At 30.9% G+C, this 14536-nt stretch overlaps 1 non-coding gene across 1 annotated transcript; it reads left to right on the forward strand.

The window, feature by feature from the left end:
* The first annotated feature begins 900 nt into the window (after positions 1 to 900).
* LOC139895203 (small nucleolar RNA R71) lies at positions 901 to 1007 on the forward strand. The gene has a single exon (XR_011775665.1). It is a non-coding gene; the product is annotated as a small nucleolar RNA R71 (small nucleolar RNA).
* Positions 1008 to 14536: the final 13529 nt, after the last annotated feature.

Below are 14536 nucleotides of genomic sequence, written 5' to 3' on the forward strand. Positions count from 1 at the left end.
GTGGTGTTGTAACTTCTTCATCGTTACTCACATCTAAAACCTTCCCATCTTCTGGTGCTGATTTTTCAGAATTCGTTGATACCATATTAACATTCTCATTCCAAGGATTTACTTCAGTATCACTCGGTAGCTTTCCTTATTCCCTCTCACTCATCATGCTAGCAAGAGTACCTACGTGTTTTTCTAGATTCAAAATGGAAGCTTGTTGAGTTCTTAATGACTGATCAAACCTCTCATTTGTTTGGGTTTGAGATGTAATAAATTGTGTTTGAGATTCCATTAGCTTTGCCATCATTTCTTCTAGATTTGACTTTTTCTCTTCGGTTTGTTGTGGTGGTTTATACAAGCTAGGTCTTTGTTTATTGAAAGTGTTGTTTTGAGTTGGTTGGTTATTCAGACCTAGTTGGTTATACGAGCTATTATTGGGTCCATTTGGATTGTAAAGAATGTTTTGATTTCGATTAAAGTTTGGCCTTGGCGGTTGATAATTATTTTGATAATTATTTCCCGGCCTTTGGTTCATGTAGAAAACATTCTCACGTTGTTCCATCGTTTGTTCGATGTGACAATCTTTTATTAAGTGTGGTCCACCGCATTGCTCACAACTGATTCATATTGTGTGAAATCTTTAGTCATCTTTTCCATTCATCTTTCAAAACATCTATTTTTGCGGAAATGGAATCAAGGTCATGGCTAGAATCAGCTCTAGCCGCTTTAGATGATCTAACGATGTCTTTTTCTTAATGCCACTCATGTGAGTGGGAGGCTGTGTTATCAATAATTTTGTAAGCTTCAGTTACGGTTTTCTTCATAATGGAACCACCAGCTGCTATGTCGATGTCTTTTCGTGTAGTAATGTCACATCCTTGATAGAATATTTGTACTATTTGATAAGTGTCTAAACCATGTTGAGGACATCCTCTCAACAACTTTCCAAATCTTGTCCACGCTTCATATAGAGTTTCATTTGGCTTTTGTGTGAACGTAACAATTTCTCCTTGAAGTCTCACGGCTTTAGATGCCGGAAAGAATTGTTTAAGAAATTTTTCAACTAAAACATCCCATGTATCAATCGCCCCTTCAGGTAACGATTCTAACCAATCTTTGGCTTCTCCCTTTAAAGTCCAGGGAAACAACATGAGATAGATCTGTTCATCCTCAACTTCTCTGATTTTGAATAGAGTACAGATCCTATTAAAGGTTCGAAGATGTTCGTTTGAATCTTATTTTGGCGTACCACTATATTGACATTGATTAGTTACCATGTGTAGGATTTGTTCTTTGATTTCATAATCTGGCGCATTAATGTCTAGCTTAATAATGACGTGACCTTGGCCAGTGCATGTGGCTCTCATTCGGTCTTCCATACTTAGAGGTTCCGTTACTTCCATAATTGAATTTATTGAATACGAATCACTAGAGGATTCTGATTTAACGGTTTGTGGTTCAGGAGGAATAATTAGCGGTTCAAGATCTTGGAATTGTCCTTGAATATCCTCCGGGTTCTCGATAGTGAAATCGGGTTCAAAAAATGGATTATCGGAAATTTGAATTGGAGTACTTGTTCGACTAGATGATAATTCTAAAGAAAAATCAACAGCGGCAATATTAGCTAGATGTCTTGATCGAGTTACAGGTGGTGAACGTATGAAAGGTGGTGAACGTTTTGCTCGGTGCATTCACTGAATATCCTATTAGTTATAAAAATAAAAATTATATAAGTTATCAAATTAATAGACTTTTCTGCTTTTGCCCACGTTTCGAATAGCTAAAAGATGCAGCAGGGAGCCAGGATCCTTTAAGTCAGAAAATTCACAACTCAGCCACTAACAAATTCAACTATTACTACGAAGCAGAAAATTTTGGATGTCTATCAATTTAACTGCTTAAAATAATTTTTCCATCGAAGTTTAAAGAAAATAAAGAAAATTCTATGTCCTAAAAACTAGAGCGTTGAAATGAGAAAGAAGAAGAGTGCGTCGAAAAATGTCGAAAAATAAAAATAAGAAAGAAAAATGTCGAAGCTTAAAAGCCTAAAAACTAAAAATTAAAACTTGCGTCTAAAGGTATTAAAGCTTAAAAGGAATTCTAAACGGAAAACGGCAATTACTTAATTAGGCATTAAAATCTATTTAAAACTAAAGCGATAAGTGATGTCGTAAAATTCTAAAGCGCCTAAGTCTTAATCTAAAGAAAAAGCACTTAAAGGGTTTTACGGCAAAGCCTAAAAATTTAGAAATATTAAAATAAATACGGCAAAATACTAAACTTAAAACTATATAGCGAACGATAAATATTACGAAATAAACGATAAAAATATAAATTATAACTAAAATGATAAAAATACAAATTTTATAAAGATATTATTTTTATATTATTATTTTATAAAAGTATTTAATTTATATAATTAGTATATATATTAAAACTTAATATTACAACGTATAAATTAAAACTAGAAATATAAACTAATTAAATAATTAAACCCTAATAATAATTATTAAAAATTTAAAACCCTAACAGCTAATTAATGGCGTACTAGGTTGGCCTGTCAGACAAGCTCATGCGACCGCATGAGATTTAGTCATCAGGGTCATGCGATCGCATGGCCCATGATTCCAGAAATCCTTCCGGGCTTTTAACAGGCTTCGGCCCAAATTTAATTTATATATTTATTTGATTTTTAATTTTTTATAAAATAATAAAAATAAACTTATAAAAAAACTAAAAATAAAATAAAAATACTTTTTAATTTTATATATTTTAAATAAAATCTTAAAAATATTTATATATATATATATATATATATATATATATATATATATATATATATATATTTTAATAATTTTTTTAACACTTATACAAAATATTTTTACGAAATAAGAAATAATATATATATATATTTTTTAAAATATAGTTTTACTAAAATATAGCGTAAAAATATAGCGTTTCGCCGGTTCCCCGGCAGCAGCGCCAAAAACTTGATGTGTGCAGCGGTGTATACGAAATACTATTGTTTTTATTACGAAATACGATACAATTTACACAAGTTTTATTTATTTATATAGATGGGATATACTTAAACCATACTACAACACTTATAGGAAGTGTACCTAATCGTAGAGTATTGTAGTTTTTAGTAAGTCCGGTTCGTTCTACAGGGAGCTAGCTGAGTTTAACGCTATATTTTTAACAACTATATTTATATAAAATATATATAATTATATATAGTAATATTATTATAAAAGGGGGTTTTTACCGTTTAATGACCGGTTTGTCGATTTTAAATATTAAGCGTAAAGATAAATGACAATAATTAAAGTGTGTAAAATAAATAACAATATTAAAATGATAATAAATAAAATGACAGTAAATAAAAATACGATGAGATATAAAATAGAACAATTATGCTTATTTAAACTTCTGTAACCATGATGTTTGACGTTTTGATTCTAATTTATTACTCTGGGTTAATTGTCCATTTGTCCTGGATTATTTGAAACCTATCTGGTTTTTGTCCAAAACAGTCAATCGGTCATAAATATAAAGTGCGAGTGTCCTCGTCAAATTACCCTTATACCCGAAGTCAAATATTCCAACTAATTAAAGATTTAAACTGTGACGCGGTTATCACTTCTGTCAACAATTACACCAGTTATCGCTGTATGTAATCCACCCCTATTTTGATTAGATATGAATATTAATTTACCCACTTGATCAGTTTGAATAATCAATTACCCAACCCGAATAATTAATTAAATGATTATAATAGATTTCGTATGAATGTCACTAAATAGGACAACCATAATCATTTTTAATTATTAAGTTAATTAATTTAAAGATAGGTTCGACAGACTCCAATGAGTTGTCACTCAATTAGACAGTACCTCCCATCTATTAATAGTCCATAGTCAAATGCCCACAAGTTTCGGTCTTTTGTTCAAACATTAATTATGGTACAAAATCCAATAACCCCGTCTTTAATATTTAGTCTGACATCACCATTACTTCGGCTCAAATAAGCATAATAATAACTTAGTTACGATACATTAATTTAAAAAGGAAGAACATAGCTTACAGTGATTATTTATCGCGTAGCGTTACACGGACAGAGTTCCGACTTTAAAACCCGTAAAACATTTCTTACAGTAACCCAATTATTATTAACTTAATATTAAAATTAATATTAAAATTATAAGTATATATATTATGTTTACATAGAGAAAGAAATAAGAAAAGGTGTACATAATTCGCTAAAAACGTCGCCTTTTATAGCACTTGGCCAGGTTCTGACCTCCATGCTATCGCATGGATTTTGTGCCTTCTGGCCATGCGATCGCATGGCCCTCTGATCCAGCTCATATGCTTTTATTTTCTAGTTTTCCGATGTTTTATTTAAATATATATTTAATATATATAATTTATATTAATTATATATATATTATATTATATTCTTGTGCATAGTTGACTTGTAATTTTAGCTCCGTTGACTCGCGCGTTGATGCTCGGTTCATGTCTCGGTTCTGGATTTTCGAACGTCCTTTCGTACGCGTAGATATCGTGTACTTTGCGTTCCGCGGCTCGTACTCTTGTCATTTTTAGACGTTTCTTATCAATAAATGGAACCACTTGAATTATATCTTGTTCATTTGAGCTTTTTGGTCATTTGCGTCTTTAAATCGTCGTTTTCTTCTTTTGTCTTCGCACTTATTTATTTAAATGAATATTACATAAAAATAGAACAATTGCAACTAAAAGCTTTACATATTGGAAGGATATTGTGCCTAAATATATGTTCATTTGGAGCACTATCAATTGCATTCACCAAGTCGTCTTTAATGACACCCCAAAATTTCTTAAAAAATTTGAAGGGAAAATCATCCGACCCCGACGCTTTCGAGTTATCGCAACCTGAGATGGCTTCCCAAATTTCCTTTTCACTAAAAATATGTTCCAGCCGACTTGCTTGTTCAGGTGACATCTTAAAGTGCACAGAATTTAAATTAAAATTAGAGACTTGATTGAGTTCCGCAAACATACCTTTATAAAAATGGTGTATCTCAGATTTGATCGCTTCCGAATCCTCCTCCAAGATGCTAGGATATTATTTTTACAGTTTCTCCTTTTGATAAACGAATGAAAAAATTTTGAGTTTTCCTCCCCATCCGATGCCCATTTAAACCGGGATTTCTGCCTCATCATATTTAATTTGTGAGCTTCCTTTTTAAACCAAAGACCCCGACTATCCACCCATTGTGTTCTTTTAGCTTCTGATAAATCATCCAATTCCGCTTTTAGCTCCAAACTAGCGGCCACTTTTTTACATTCTTCGATTTCCGAATCTAATTTCCCAAAACAAGTCTTGCTCCAATTCTTAAGAAAAACACGAACATATTTTAGTTTTTTACAAAACTTTAAGTCTGCCCTATTACCTGTTACTGGAGTAATCCAAGTTTTGCGGATGATGTTTTCTGCTTCAGGATGGTCCAGCCATTCATCAAAAAAAATTATGGGTTTTGGCCCGAAATCAACCCATTTATTTTTCATTAAAAGAGGACAATGGTCAGTATCCTTCCTGTCGAGGGCTGTTACAAAAATGTCACCCCATCTATTTAAAAACTATTCGGTAACCAAGAAACGATCCAATCTGCTTAACTTCATAGTTTTCTTGCAAATCCTTGTTAAAATGTTGCCTGCTAAAGGTACTTCAATAAGTTTTGAATTGTTAATGAACTCGTTGAACACAGCCGCCCTTCTCGTATCAAACACACAATTTCGTCTTTCAGATTGATTTCTGACCTCATTAAAGTCACCACAAAAAACCCAATCTTCGTTGTCAAAATTCAACAAATTCTCTAGCATTTCCCAGAAAAACTTTTTCTTGGCGTCTTGGTGAGGTCCATAAACATTGACTATGATTGTGTCATTATGTTTATCTCGCCAATGACCTTTTATAGCCAAGAAAAACTCGCCTTCTACCGTCTCACTTACATAAAAAATAGACGGATTCCATATTAATAATAAACCACCTGATCTACCTTGAACCGGTTTCTGAATAAAATTAAAGTTTGAGTTACCCCAAATCTGCTCGACCCAATTTTCGTTTACCTCTACACACTTTGATTCCTGAATAGCTACAATTTCAGGATTTTCATTAACCCTAACCCTTCTAAACCAATCGACCTTTCAATTTTGTTTGAAACCCCGAACATTAATTGACAATATCTTCATATTTAAACAATAAGATAACAAAATAGAAACGCGACAGAAACTTACTGTGACGCCCCGTACTAAATCAACATGTACGGACCATCAACAATAGGATCATTACAAGTTCAAACACTATATGCGTTTTCAAAACAAGTTGCATTCATGATAAAAGGTGACGTCATAACTAACGTCGAATGTTTTACATCAAAAGTATGCTTCTATGAATAGAAGCAAAGATAATAGTGCGTGACCCTTAGGTCGTTACAAATCATTATTTCAAAAGTATTAAAGTTTGTATGCAAGATAAAGTGTTTCATGTGGTGACATCTCTAGTAAAGTACAGCGGAAGTCTACGAGGCATGACTAGTACAACAGCGGAAGCAAGCAACCTTAAGCACCTGAGAAAAACATGCTTAAAAATGTCAACACAAAGGTTGGTGAGCTATAGTTTAAGTATAACAGTAATGTAAGGTAGGCCACGAGATTTCAGTGCTACAAAGAGCGTTTCAAAACAGTATGATAAAGTATATGTTTAACCATAGGCACTTGGTAACTAACTTAACATTTATAACCCCCTGAAAGTACACTTGGCGAGTGCGTATATTTACGAAGTATTAAACACTCATTAAATGCTAGCGCGACTAGCCCGAGTGGGGATGTCAAACCCTATGGATCCATATCTAAGATTCGCGTTCACCGGTTCAAAAACCGATGACTAAACGTTACCGAGCTATGGGGAAAGTTTATGCCGTTATATAACCCACACATATATAAAGTTTAAGTACTCGTGCCTAGTATGTAAAATGTAAAAAGCGCATGTATTCTCAGTTCCCAAAATAGTTAAAGTAAAAAGGGATGATATAACTCACAGTGGTAAAGTAGTAGTAAAGTTATGTGGGGAGTAAGCAAGTATGTAGGTCCGGAAAGTCCTCAACCTAAGTCAAATATTACTAAGTCAGTAAATCGTCCCAATAGGTTTAAAAGTATGTAAATTAGGTCTTAAAGGTCATCATCAATCATCATCAAACAAAAGGTGTAAAGTAAGTTTCGTTCATGAAAAGAGTTTAAAACAAAAGCTGAATTCGATCAGTCACCACGGCCACTATACCTACTGAAATAAGGTGAGACCAGTGTCCATGGCTCCGTATATGAGTCCTTTAGTTGTGGTAAAAATTCCAGAAGCAAACTCGCCTTCGTTTGACCGTGGCGACGGTCTAAGTGCGAGTAGGTCAGAATTTTCAGCACAACGTTAAAAGGACATAGTGACGTTCGGAGGGCCATAGATCCTAAACCGTAACTCAGATTAAGATGAGTCTTAAATGAAAAGTCATATACACAAACTGAAAAAACTGAAAATCAACATTACAGCAGCCCAGCAGGTCTGATCAGTTACAGAAAATAGAAGATAAAGTGCTCCGGTGGGTTCTTGGTGCTTGATGTTCATCACGGTTCTCATCCTTGATGCTTGTAGCTTCAAGTGTACAACTCATTGATGGGTTTACATCATATTTACCAAGTTTTGACCATCATAACACTAGTGTAAGTCTAAGATATATATCACAACTCAATTAAGAGTTGCATGTAGTTTGATGAACCAATGTTACATCAAAGTCTTAGATTTGTCACATACATGAATTATAAAAGTAATATTGAACTACAAACTTGAAAGTAAACTAATTAATTAAGATCTTAAGTTGTAGAACATAGTTCTTAGTTAGATCTTGTAGATCCAAGACCCAAAAGTCTAGATCTAAAGTTATTAAGTTAAATCCTAAGTAATAACACTTGAATCTTTACTTTAATGAAACCATAAGCTATAAAACTTAGATTTTCATCTTGTAAAGTATATGTAAGCTTTCAAGCTTTTGTTTATGACAAAATAAGTAGACCATAAGCTATAGAACTTAGATCTATCACAAGTATATGAAGTTATAACTAGAAAGTTATACTTCCATGTTCTTGAACTTATAAAGTTAGCTTTTAGTTTCAAGAAGTATGAGATCAAGATTAACTTGTAATACTTGACCATTTAACATAAATCACGAATTCAAACATGAACAAAATGAAGAAATAAATGAAATCTACAAGTAAATAAGTTCATGGTTGTTCATACTTTTAAAGATTCAAGCCAAGGTCTTGATCTTTAAGGAAATAAACTTTTAAGTTTACAACAAGAACTTCAAGTATGATTATTACAACTCATGAACTTTAAGTCTTTAAAACATTAAGTGTAGAACATAAACTAGAAAGTTTAGGCTCTTGTATGTTCTTGTATTTACAAGATGAAATGAAGAACAAACTAAAGAGTTTGATTCTTTTTAACTAGTAAGTAACAACAACTAAGAACAAGTAACAAAACAACAACAAAGAATGATGATGTTGAGTGTGTTTGGTTTCGGTTTTCATGAGGAAAAAGAAAGAAAAGAAACCTTGTTACTTACAAGAATGGAGAGAAAAGATGAGAGGAAAATGCAAGTATTTGTGTGTGTGTGTGTGTAAAAGTGAAATGAACTAGTGAATACAAGTGAGTAAGTAATACAAAAAAAAAAAAGTTTTGAATCCCTCCTTAACCCCATCTAGGCCGACGGTTTTACAAGGGGAAAGGGGAAGGGAAAAGCCCACTAGTTCTTTGCATGTATTTGGCTCAAATTGGTAATAAAGTAAGCTTGCATGGGAACTAGGTGTAATTGATACAAGTAACTAGATTCCATAAGCACTAATTAATCTAGTTAAGTTCAAATGTAATACTTACATGAAAGATGGGCTAATTAGTCCATTAAGGTTGTAGGGTGGGCTTCTTAGTCCATTAACATTAATAAAAGCCCAAGTTCAATTAATTAACAAATAAATCCAACAAAGCCCAAGTAATTAACTAGTAACCTTAGTTAATTAAAAATGATTAGTAAAACTTAATCATGAATGTAAATAATATCCGGAATATTATTCGTGAAAAGTTCATGTGTCACCAAGACAATTCGGGGCATGCAAAGTCAAGTACGGTAGCAAGTAAATGTATAAAAAATAAATTCATTAAACACAAGCATTAATAATTAATATTATTAATTAAACGTTGGAAAATCCCGGGTCGTTACATTACCCACCTGTTAAAGAAAATTTCTTCCCGAAATTTTAAGCTGAGGTAGATGGAGGAGTCGGGAAAAGGTGAGGATACTTCTGCATCATTTGGTCCTCTCGTTCCCAAGTAAACTCAGGTCCTCGTTTGGCATTTCATCGTACTCGGACGATCGGAATCTTGTTGCGTTTCAAAGTGTTGACCTCACGGTCCATAATTAAACCTTATTTGTTTCGTCTCCTTTTTCTTCTCCACAGAACCATAATCGACCAAACCAATTTGGTTAATCAGAACACGAATACAGAAAAAGGTTTTAGGATATTTAAACAAACAGAAATCATTTCGTAGTGTTTGAAATCAACAGAGAAAAAATTTAAATTAAACCGAGGTCTTCAGTTTGAAAAAAAAAACATGAAGAACAACTCAAACATTGATTCAACGATTAAGACCATTTCAGACCACGATTTATAAATGAAATAAGTTCTAAATCAACCCTATAAACTTTCTGAATCCTTAAATGGATCTGAAACATCAAAACAGAAGTGAATTTCGCGAAAAACAAATTTGTTAACTTTTGAAAACGTAAGTTTGACTCCAAAATTCATACACGATAGGAAAAATTGGCTCTTGAGACTTTGCAGATAGTTGAAACGAAACATTTATGACTTAACTGCATTTAAAGATTTTAAATTTTGTTAAGGAATCGGGTTTTTAAAGAATGAGAGCAAGAACAGGGACCGACGGCTTTTTCTTGTATTTTTCTGTTTGATTTCTTTTCTTGACTCTCTTGAATTGTAGTCTAGGTTCTTACAGAATATAAATAAGATTAAAATAACCATAATATTCGATTTAATTTGTTGGGTAGCTGGTAATGTCGACAGATTGTACAAGATGAAACAGGAGATGAAGAAAAATAATAACAAATATGATTCTGTAAATCCCTTCGTATGATTCAAAGTCTATATCATCAGATAATTAATTTACATGTGATAAGGATGTCTAACAGAATACGTACAAGCTGTATATATATGTGTATAATCGTATATTTTTATAACTAGCTGTATATTTATATATAATTATGTATTTATGTATATTTAAATTTTATACAATCATTTATGTATATCTGTTTATACATATTCCTCTAGATATATAACTGAATTTTATACATATTTTTGTATATATATATATTTATATATCTATATTTATATATCTATATTTTTATATCTATATATGTTGACTATATATATATATATATATATATATATATATATATATATATATATATATATATATATATATATATATATATATATATATATATATATATATATATTAATTTATATAAGTAAATATATTAATATTAATTATATAACATCAATATTAATTTAAATAATTAATAATAAAATTGATAATAATAATAATAATAATAGAAATGATAGTAATAGTAATATTAATAATATTAATTTTACTTTTACATATCAAATTTTACATTTTCATATATATATATTTTATATAGTATTATTAATTATTCAAATATTCATGTTAATGTTTATAATAAAACTATTGTAAATAATATTAACACAACAATTATATTCAACTTGTAATTATATTAAAATTTATAAATTTTTCCCTAGTTACCAATAATATAATATATATCCCTATTTATTTTAATTATTTATAATTTACAACATATATAATATTACTTATGTTCAGTATTATATATATATATATATATATATATATATATATATATATATATATATATATATATATATAGAAACTTATTTATTTTTCTATTTTTATTTTTACATTATTAATTCCAATTTATGGGAGTGCATTTTATTAATTTAAAATAATATATATATATATATGTACTTATATTTATAGTTATATCTATATATTTAATTACAAATCATTGTTCGTGAAACGTCGGGTAATAGTCAAAGGTCAATTGATTATATGAACATAGTTCCAACATTTTCGAGACTCACCATTACAGACTTTGCTTGTCGTGTCAAAACCATATAAGATTCAAGTTTAAATTTGGTCGGAAATTCCCGGGTCATCACAGTACCTACCGTTAAAGAAATTTCGTCCCGAAATTTGAGTGAGGTGTGTCATGGCTAACAATAAAAATGTTTTCATGACCAATATGAGTTGATAATTAGAGGTTTATCATCATTGAATAATAATGATAAAATAATTTGATTATTCTAAGAATACGAATGAAGCTATCACAAAAGAGTGATTTGAAGAAAATAAGATTTTCTTTAGCTTTTGACGTAAATAGGGTTGAATTCCGAAATTCAAGGGATTTATAGAAAATCTTCGAAATCGAAAAGATTTGATTCTTCGATGAGTAAGGAAATTAAGATCTCTATAATTAAATACCGTGATCAGCCTCGATTACTCTGTCTGATACTTCCATTATAAATCAAACTCTTCCATTCCAATATTCTCACCATTCATATACTTTCTTTCTTAGTTCATACATTCAAAAGATTGTGAAATGCTTAATCCCGTTCTAATCCTTGATATTTTCCTAATTATCATTTCTGTCATCCTTCTTTTCAATCTTCCTCCAGAAAAATCTGTTTACTTCTACTACTACCTTGGGGGGGATACTATTCTTAATTCTACCGTGTCTTTATATTGCTATTCGTATTAATATCCACGGTTTGAAACCTCCGTGTTATTATTGGGCTTTATATTTTCTCTTATATTTTGGAGTACCTGTTTCCGTCTTCTATAATCATTGTCATTCATAGTTAATGCTTTCTCTTATTTGCTGCGATTTATACACCCTTTCTATTTCGGAGCTTCATGCTTTAGTTTTCTTTTCGCAAATAACGGTCCAGAATTCATAGGTGTGGAGTTTCGAATGAGTTTAGAGTTCTAAACAAGAAATAACGTAATAGCACGATTTGATTTGTTAAATTACCAGAATAACTGAGAATAGAACTATCAAGAATATATTTTCTTGATATGTTCAAAAGTTAATCAGAATGAAAGAGTTATGTAACATGACACATGATGACATTATAATCTGCGAATCATCATATTCCATTTAGAAACTCAGCATGACTTACTGTAATATAATCACGTTGATCAAGTGTCATTATATTATACTAACTCATGCATCAGTTCCCAACATTACTTCAATAACATTCATATTTTAAGCTCGAAAGTTCACAGAATATAGAAACTAACAGTTTCTATATGATGTAACACTGATAGCACTAAGAGATTAATGATTTCAGATAAGAATAGTTATGAAAATATCTTCAGAAATATGGAGGATATTTATAATGAAAGATACGATAATATCTTTGAATATCTAAGATCAGAGGATGATGGAGACTATTGTCCGCAAGGGTTTAGAGTAAGGAGCAAGATATTCGCTAAAGACTTCAGCAGGCATTGAATTATTTGGCTTTAAAATCAAACTTATTCTTTGTGATTTGTCCACGGTTTCCTTCATAGTTTCGCATAATTCACTTTTTGGTACTAAATTTTCTATTGAGTGTTTCCAATACTCCATTCTTTATCATCAACTTTTAACTGTTGAGGTCATTTACAGTTTTTGTTGCTTCAATCAACTTTTCAAAATTCAGAGCATTAATTTGCAGACTGGGTGCTCTTTCGAATTTCAGAATGAAAGATCATAGTTCTAAGAGATAAATGTTATATGTATACATATAACTGTTGATGTAGAAACATTGCGAGATTTAAAATAATGATTTGCTGATTCCCGATAAGGCAATTCTTGTTACAAAACGAGAATGAGTATATAATAGGGTATTTATGAATAAATATAGTGATTTATCGAAGTGACTTACGCCAAAGAGTAGTGAAGTTGCTGATATGTTTACTGTTAATGTGGTGGGATATAAACAGTTCCCCGGTAACGAAGGCGAAAAGACAACGTATGTATCAAGGTTATAATAAAGTTGTTTCGAACGAAAAGTCGAAGTTGACTTGCTGGAGCTGTGACAAAATTTGCTACTTTGAAAGGAATTACCAAGTTATTTTGGGTAATAATAATACTAAAGGAATTAGCACAGATACTTGTTAAACGTTTACTCAGGTTCCGAGTGTTTTCAAGTGCATAACTATATGCATCAATCTCTTCTTACGTAGATGAAGTGCGGTTGGTTCATCCTTTCGATTGATGTGTTTTCAAGAATTACGAAAGGTTTGGACGTAGATTGTAATCGTCAAGATACAAATGAGGTTTTAGGGTGAAATCAAGTGGCAAACTTAAAAATTTGTTTAGTTTCATATGTTATAATCAATATTTTAATTCATTTTAATTATCCAATGTTGGTAGTCCTCGATTGATAGTCCTCAGTTAGCAATTCAACAATTCATATATAATTTAATATATAATATTTGAATTAATTAATACGTATCGTGACCCGTGTACATGTCTCAGGCTCGATCACAACTCAAAGTATATATATTATTATAGAATCAACCTCAACCCTGTATAGAGAACTCGATCATTACTGCATATAGAGTGTCTATAGTTATTCCAAATAATATATATATATGCGTCGATATGACATGTCAAAACCTTGTATACGTGTCTCGATATTTAAAGTGCGTAAAATAAATACAGAAATTAAATGACAATAAATAAAATTACGAGAATGTAAATTGCGAGAATGTAAATTGCGATAATTAAATTGCGATAAATAAATTGTAATCAGTTAGCTAGGAACAATTAGCTAGGAACAGTTAGCGTGGATTCTTAACACAATTTCTCATAGTTAATTAGTCTGTTTCTAACAAATTTTATTTTGTCACATGTTTTCTTCATTATGCCACTTGTTGGATTCTGATAGGTCAAAATCCGAATATGAAATTGAATAAAAATAGTTATTTTACGGTGAACTGATACGTATATCGGTGGTTGTAAGTAGGATAGTAAATGACTGTTGAATCAGATTCGAAGAATGTACAGTATATCTTATTAATGTGAAATCTAAATATTCCTCGGGTATTACCTACCCGTTAAAATATTTTCACCATTAACAGTTTGTACAAAAGAATTTTTAATTACAATCTTTATGAAAATATATATACATATATATTTTCTTCAGATGTAATTATGGATTTAATGAATCGATATGATATTAAACTTATTTAATTTTTGGTTTGAGCTAAGATAAATAATCTCTAAAACTTTTAGAAACCACATATTCTTCGTAGAATATTTCTTCAATGAAGTTATGATTTAATACTTCATCGTTC

This window comes from Rutidosis leptorrhynchoides, chromosome 2 (genome assembly GCF_046630445.1).
Source record: "Rutidosis leptorrhynchoides isolate AG116_Rl617_1_P2 chromosome 2, CSIRO_AGI_Rlap_v1, whole genome shotgun sequence".
In the NCBI taxonomy this organism is placed as follows: domain Eukaryota; kingdom Viridiplantae; phylum Streptophyta; class Magnoliopsida; order Asterales; family Asteraceae; genus Rutidosis; species Rutidosis leptorrhynchoides.